The 7,754-nt window shown below is 39.5% G+C and overlaps 1 non-coding gene and 1 pseudogene across 1 annotated transcript; both read left to right on the top strand.

Moving 5' to 3' along the window:
* The first annotated feature begins 781 nt into the window (after nt 1-781).
* On the top strand, nt 782-1,348 carry LOC103121399 (COMM domain-containing protein 1-like; annotated as a pseudogene).
* Nucleotides 1,349-6,202: 4,854 nt separating this feature from the next.
* On the top strand, nt 6,203-6,324 carry LOC132540081 (small nucleolar RNA SNORA31). Its single transcript, XR_009551346.1, has one exon. It is a non-coding gene; the product is annotated as a small nucleolar RNA SNORA31 (small nucleolar RNA).
* The last annotated feature ends 1,430 nt before the right edge of the window (nt 6,325-7,754 follow it).

Genomic DNA, 7,754 nt, shown 5'->3' with positions numbered 1-7,754 from the left:
GAGACTTCACGTGTGGAATGACAACCCTTCAGCTTCATTGCTCGGGTGAGACCTTTCCTTTCATAGTATACTCTAACTCCATCCCAGGTGGTTCACTTTCTAACAAAGTCCCAAAACCTAGATGTAGACCAGGTTCTGTGAGAGAGAGCATATGTTCACACGTATCCATAAACTACTGCAAAATATATACCTAAAAGTAGAAGTACACTAGAGTATGTAGTGAGTATCCCCCCAACACTTCCTCTCCACTATTCCAAGCTTTGGGTCCATGATTGCTCAACAATTTGTTTGGCTTTGTATGTTAACTCTCTTTTCAGTCACCAGGTTCCAGATGTCATCAGGATGCTGGCCAGGCTTCCCTAGACTGAAGACCCCACCAACGTGTCCTGGAGCTCAGCTTCCCCAGAGACCCACCCTACTAGGGAAAGAGAGAGGCAGACTGGGAGTATGGACCGACCAGTCAACGCCCATGTTCAGCGGGGAAGCAATTACAGAAGCCAGACCTTCCACCTTCTACAACCCACAATGACCCTGGGTCCATGCTCCCAGAGGGATAGAGAATGGGAAAGCTATCAGGGGAGGGGGTGGGATGTGGAGATTGGGTGGTGGGAATTGTGTGGAGTTGTACCCCTCCTACCCTATGGTTTTGTTAATTAATCCTTTCTTAAATAAAGGGAAAAAAAGAAATAATTAAGTTAACACCACTCAAAAAAATCACTGAATAAATTAATGAAAGGAAATGGTGTATCACAATAAAACAAAAGATTATAGATGACTGAGTATGGCGGGAAAGCTGGAGAGCTCCAAAGCCCTGGGCAGGCTGCTCAAAGGCCTGACCCAGGATGTTTTCCACAGGCACCAGTGCATTTCCGAGGAATTGTTGCTGAGCCAGCTCTATCCTGAGGTTCCACCAGGGGAGTTTTGTCCCTTTCTGGCAAAGATGAAGGGGATTCTTAAATCTATTGCATCTACTGACATGGATTCAACCAGCTGGAGCCATTCTTGACTGCTCAAACCAAAAAGCAGGGTGGAATCACATCTGATCAAGCTGCTGTCATTTCCAAGTTCTGGAAGAGCCACAAGACAAAAATCTGTGAGAGCCTTATGAACCAGAGCCGATGGGACAGTGGACTTCGGGGCCGGAGCTACAGAGGTGATGGCAAATCACAATCAAGGCATTCAGCTCAAATACACACCCCTGTTGCTATAATGGAGCTGGAATTAGGAAAGAATGGACAGTAATCTGAATTTCTGTGTTTGGAATTTGATGAGGTTAAGATCAGCCAAGTCCTGAATAAGCTCTCTGAAATAGAAAAAAGTTATCAGTACACTGATGCTGCCAACCTAGCTACAGGTGGAAGTCTTTTTTTTGCCTTAGAAATTTATTGGATTCGGGAGTTGGGCAAGAACCCTCACAAGGATCCGGGTTCGAGCCCCCGGCTCCCCACCTGCAGAGGAGTTGCTTCACGAGTAGTGAAGCAGGTCTGCAGGTGTCTATCTTCCTCTTCCCCTCTATTCGCTCCTCCTCTCTCCATTTCTCTCTGACCTGTCTAACAACAACATCAATAACAACAACAATAATAACTACTACTACAACAAAAAATCAACAAGGGTAACAAAAGGGAAAACAAACAAATATTAAAAAATTATTTTAAAAAGTTTATTGGATTCATGTGGATAAACACATGTATTTGTTTACAGCCTCGTATTCAAATACCACACCCATTTCAAATCAGTTTTTCTCCAGCATCTGTCATTTAGCAAGAAGCAAATTCTCAGTTCTGCTGGAAGGTGGAATTCTTGATGCCAAAGTGTTCATGATTTCTCCCAACTGATCTGTTTTTAAAAAGTGTATTTTCCAGTGAATATTAAATCCAATCCTCATAATAATAATAATAATAAAAAGGTTATAGGGTGGAAAGGTTAAGAGAGGGTGGAAGAGGTATCGGGGCCCCTGTATGTGATAGTGGAAAAGCATCCAAGTTGGGGGGTGAAAGTGTTCTGCAGACACCCATAATGGGGAGATAAGAAATTATACCTGTGTGTCTATATACTGTAAATTGTTATCTCCCCATCCCCCCGAATAAAACAATTTGGGTGAGGGAGAAAGGAAAATAGCAGTTCGCATAATATCTTTGAATACTCTATGCTCAAGAAGGTGAAGAATAACAACCTAGTCTTGAGGCCAAACAAAGCATAGCGAATGCCAAAGAGAGAGTAGTACTAGATGGGGATAATGGAAGTAGGAAAACTTTACAGTAGAAAAGCTTAACAAAAACTATGTCAGTAGGAGTTGGGTGGTAGCACAGCAGGTTAAGCGCACATGGTGCAAAGCACAAGAAGTGGCATAAGGATCCCAGTTGGAGTCCCCGGCTCCCCACCTGTGGGGGAGTCGCTTCACAGGCAGTGAAGCAGATCTGCAGGTGTCTCTCTTTCTCTTCCCTTCTCTGTCTTCCCCTCCTCTCTTTCCTATCCAACAACAATGACACCAATCATAACAACAATAAAACAAGAACAACAAAAGGGAATAAATAATAAATAAATATTTAAAAAAACTATGTCAGTCAGTTGATCAAGATTCATCCTGAAAGAAGGTTATGGATAGTTTTCATCTTTAATATGATATGAAGAAACAAGCACTTTGTCTCTGTGGTCTTCCTTCCCCAGATCCTTAAACCAAGCCTAATTATGAGTAAAACACGAAATTTATTCCAGTATAGGGTGACCCTATAAAAAGTTTCCAGTGTTCCCCAAAACCATCAAAGTTATCAAAAACAAGAAAAGTCTTAGAAATTTTCCCCACAAGATAAAAGACTCAGAAGACATGACAAATAAATGTAATACATTATCCTGGAAGAAATCCCTGGAACACAAAAACACTAAAGAGAAAACACTAAAAAAATGCTCTTAATGAATAGACTCTAGTGTTGATATTGGTTCACTAGTGCTAACAATTAATTCTAAGAACTAATATGCTAATAATTATACCATATTAATATAAGCTGTTAATAACAAGGGATATATATATGGCTGATGAAAAATTTGAGTACTGAGACTTGTCCTCTTTGTTGTCCTTAAATGTTGTTGACATATGAACAAGTCAAATAACTGAAATGTCAACATGGAAAAAATTAAGATACGTCAGTCATCAACCTATCCAATAGACATGTGAACAAAGTCTTCCAATCACAGTTGATCTTACAGCTGCCCTCAACTGCATGAATAAAAACATGAGACAGTAGAAGCTACTGATTACCAAAGCCCTTAATTTCCAACCCAAGTAATTGTCTTAAGACCCTAGAAGTTGGAGTTTCATTTGTTTGTTTTGTTTTTACAACAAAACAGTCTAGGCTAACTGATAATCCCTCTACTACTTTATTCAACCTGTCATAATTTCTTTTTTTAAAATACGCCTTTATTTATTTATTTATTTTGGAGAGAAACAGAGAGAACTTGAGAGAAAAGGGGGAGGTAGAGTGAATGAGAAAGAAACACCTGCAGTACTGCTTCTCCACTTACAAAGCTTCCCTTCAGTCGGGCAGTAGTGCAACGGGTGCAGGTGGTGCAAAGCTTCCCTCCTGCAGGTGGGTACTGGGGACATAAACCCAGGTCTTTGTGCATGGTAACATGTTGTACATATGTGCTCAGTCAGGTACATCACCACCCAGAAATCCTTAAGTCATATTTTCAGCTTTGTTTTCTAGAATTATGTTATACTCCAGGCACATTGCGTGGTTTTTTATTCCTATGCTTTACACTCTCCTGAATATTTACTCAGGAAATTTCTCTGTGCCTGAAGTGTCTACTCTCATACTTCTGCTTAAGAAATGTCAATTACTAGGAATTGGTGTATTGCACCAAAGTAAAAGACTCTGGGGTGGGTGAGTGGGGAGAATACAGATCCAAGAAGGATGACAGAGGACCTAGTGGGGGTTGTATTGTTATGTGGAAAACTGGGAAATGTTATGCATGTACAAACTATTGTATTTACTGTTGAATGTAAAACATTAATTCCCCAATAAAGATAAAAAAAAAAGAAATGTCAGTTTCTGGCCAGGAAGATAGCATAATGGTTATGCAAACAGACTCTCATGCTCGAGGCTCCGAGGTCTCGGGTTCAATCCCCTGTTCCATCATAAGTGAGAGCTGAGCAGTGTTCTGTTAAAAAGAAAGAGAGGAAGGAAAGAAGGAAGGAAGGAAAGAAGGAAGGAAGGAGGGAGGGAAGGAGGGAGGGAGGGAAGGAAGGGAGGGAGAGAAAGAGAAATTTCAGTTTCCTTTCTTTTTTTTTTAAATTTTATTTATTTATTTTCCCTTTTGTTGCCCTTGTTGTTTTTACTGTTGTTGTAATTATTATTGTTGTCGTCATTGTTAGGACAGAGAGAAATGGAGAGAGGAGGGGAAGACAGAGAAGGGGAGAGAAAGACACCTACAGACCTGCTTCACCGCCTGTAAAGAGATTCCCCTGCAGGTGGGGAGCTGGGGGCTCGACCCGGGATCCTTATGCTGGTCCGTGCGCTTAACCCGCTGCGCTACCATCCAGCTCCCTTCAGTTTCCTTTCTATTTTCCCCTTTTATGAACAGATTCATATATAAATCTTGGTGGGGGTGAGATTTCATTTCATCAGAGTTCCTCTTAAGAAAGAATCCTAACGTTCTTCAAAATGCCTTGGTACTCTCCAGACCCTTATCCCACTAGGGAAAAACAGAAATAGGCTGGGGGTGTGAATCAATCTGCCAATGCCCATGTCCAGCAAAGAAGTAATTATAGAAGCCAGACCTTCAACCTTCTGCACCCCATAAAAATTTCTGGTCTGGGAGTCTGGCGCTTGCACAGTGGTTTAAGTGCACGTGGCTGGAAGCGCAAGGAACAGAGTAAGGATCTGGGTTGGAGCCCTGAGCTCCCCACCTGCAGGGGAGTCGCTTCACAGGTGGTGAAGCAGGTCTGCAGGTGTCTATCTTTCCCCCTCCCTGTCTTCCCCATCTCTCTCCATTTCTCTCTGTCCTATCCAAAGACAGCAACAACAACAACAATAATAGTAACCACAACAATGATAAAACAACAAGGGCAACAAAAGGGGAAAAAATGGTTTCCAGGAGCAGTGGATTCATCCCAGCCCCGGCAATAACCCTGGATGCAAGAAAAAAAAAATTTTCTTTTTTTTGGTCTATACTCCCAGAAGGAGCATATTCCATGAAAAGCCAGAGAGAGAAGATGAAAAATAAAAAGGAGGTGATGGGGGTATGTGTGGAAGGACACTTAGAAACAGTAGGTGTGACTTAGGAAGAGAAGGAAAGACCATAGGAAAAAATGGGCATACATATAAAAATATAGATAGTTCCAGAAATAATAGTCAACCCATATATATGACCTTGGGAGAACGAATGTATTTTCCAGTGGAGGGAATCGGGACACAGAACTCTGGTGGTGAGAAAGGTATGGAATTATACCCCTGTTATAATTTTGTAAATCACTAATGAAAGTTTTTTTAAATGCTTTGTTGCAAAGGGTATAAAGCTTGAAGGACACTGGATAAATTAGGATAACTACTTGACTGCAGAACAAAAATTTCAAAATCTAAATGAATCAAGAAGACAGAAATTTACTTCTAGGAAGTAACCAATCAAGGATGAGGATAAGAACTTTATCTTGTCAATCTTGCACCAACATTCCTGCTGCCTTTATATGAATTGTTCAGGATAATTCATTGCTACATCCATAATTCAGACAGAAGAAAGAGGGAAATGTTGAAAGGAAGTACAATCATTCTTTCAGGTGAAAAAAAAAATCCAGATGTTACACAGACCAGTTACGCTTATTTCACTTTGGCCAAAGTATCAATATATAATTGAACCTAAGCACTTAGAAAGCAAGGAATATAATTGCTACCCTTGCACTTGAATATCCTAATTTTACTGTAGAAGAAGGGGAAAATAGACATGAAAAAGAGCAACAATCTCTACCAGCAAGATCAAATATACTCACCTGCTAAAATGCTATGTACACAGCAAGGACAGCAATAGCTTCTCTATCCTAGGAGACAGGGTAGAGAACTTGAGTGGGAAGAAAGAAACCGTGGTAAGATATAAAGCTATGATTCTTCCCAGATACTTTTAATTCTCCTATAAAGCCTTTAAATTCTTGGAATGAGAATTTCCAAGGAAAATGGTGAAGAGACTTGTTTCTTCAAGATAAAATAGCATAGTACAACCACTGATCGGCCTTTGAACAGCTCCTTGTTCTTTTGTTTGAACTAGGATGCAAAAAGAAAAACCCCTGTGCTTTCTGTCTTTGTGGCAACCTAGATTGAATAAGGGAATACATCTGTAGGAAAAAAAAAAAAAGGAAGGAAGAAAGAAAAAAGAAGGAAAGAAAGAAAAGGAAGGAAGGAAGAAAAGAAAGAAAGAAAGAAAGAAAGAGAAAGAAAGAAAGAGAGAGAGAAAGAAAGAAAGAAAGAAAGAAAGAAAGAAAGGAAGAAAGAAAGAAAGAGAGAGAGAAAAGAAAAGGCATATGGGTCAAGGGAGATAAGTATAATAGTTATGCTTATGCAAAGAGACTCCCATGCCTGAGGCTTTAAAATCCTAGGTTCAATTCTGCATACCACCATAAACCAGATCTGAGCAGAGCTGGGGGTGGGGGGGCTAAAGAAATAGCATATATGCCTGTATGCCTGGATGTAGAATTAAGGGAGTGGGAGGGAACATGACAGTATAAAACCCAGAGAACATGCAAAAGATTATAGAAAGATTTCAATATAACTGAACTCTTGAATTAGGTATTAAGGAATATTGTATTTATGGCATGAGATAGGAGGCACTAGATGAGAGGTCCTTTATAATCCACAACTTTAAGCAAACAAGAATTGCTAAGAACAGGATTAAATATAGCTGGAAAAGCATTAAAAAATAGTGTAGACTTCCTAATTATGCCACTTATAGCCACTATAAAGTTAGTCATTTGAAAAAGCCTCTAGTTAGGCTTCATACAGTGTTAGTTTTAGCTACTGGAAATAAACATGAAATATGAATCATCTGAGTGAAACATAGGCTAAATGTAACATCACAGATTTTGAGCATTTCAACTAGAAATCTTCTCAACTGCATACACTGAGCCATCAATTAAAAAAGCAGTATGAACTGGCCAATTTCTGTCTTTCCGAAAGAGTTCAAATTGACTGTGATTTATAATATTAGTGGAAACAACACAACAGATGGATGACTACACTTCTGGCAGATTGCAGCATGCCTGATTACAAAATAATCCATCACTGAATAGACCTCATCAACAGAAGAAAGTTTATTTAGAACCAAATAAACACAAGCCAAGAATAATCAGGAAAACATGAGTTTTCAAGTGCCTTTTTAAAGTGATCTTTCAAATGTTAACTAGTTACAACACAAGAAGATACTATCAGAAGAAATATTTTGTTGAATAAATTAGCTCTGTCCTTTTGATGAAAACTCTGAGAAATTAAAACTACTCAACTAGGATATACAGAATATCATTCTACCTGAGTTACTACTGGATACTTTCTGTCTACATAACCTCTACTTTACTAATTACTGACTTGTAAAATCCAAGTAATTTCAATGGATATTTCACATTAGTAGCCATATAAATAACATGGAACTTTTACACTGAGCAAACACCCCTTTCTGCGCTCACTATGGCTTGCCAGTGGTTGTGTCATTGTTTTAAGAACTATTTTAAAAGTAAATCAGCTGTAGGAAAAAATCATTGGGCAGTAATGCAGCAG

Source organism: Erinaceus europaeus, chromosome 8 (assembly GCF_950295315.1).
Source record: "Erinaceus europaeus chromosome 8, mEriEur2.1, whole genome shotgun sequence".
Taxonomy (NCBI): Eukaryota; Metazoa; Chordata; class Mammalia; order Eulipotyphla; family Erinaceidae; genus Erinaceus; species Erinaceus europaeus.
The sequence above is the reverse complement of the archived record's forward strand: the minus strand, read 5'-3'. Positions and strand labels throughout refer to the sequence as shown.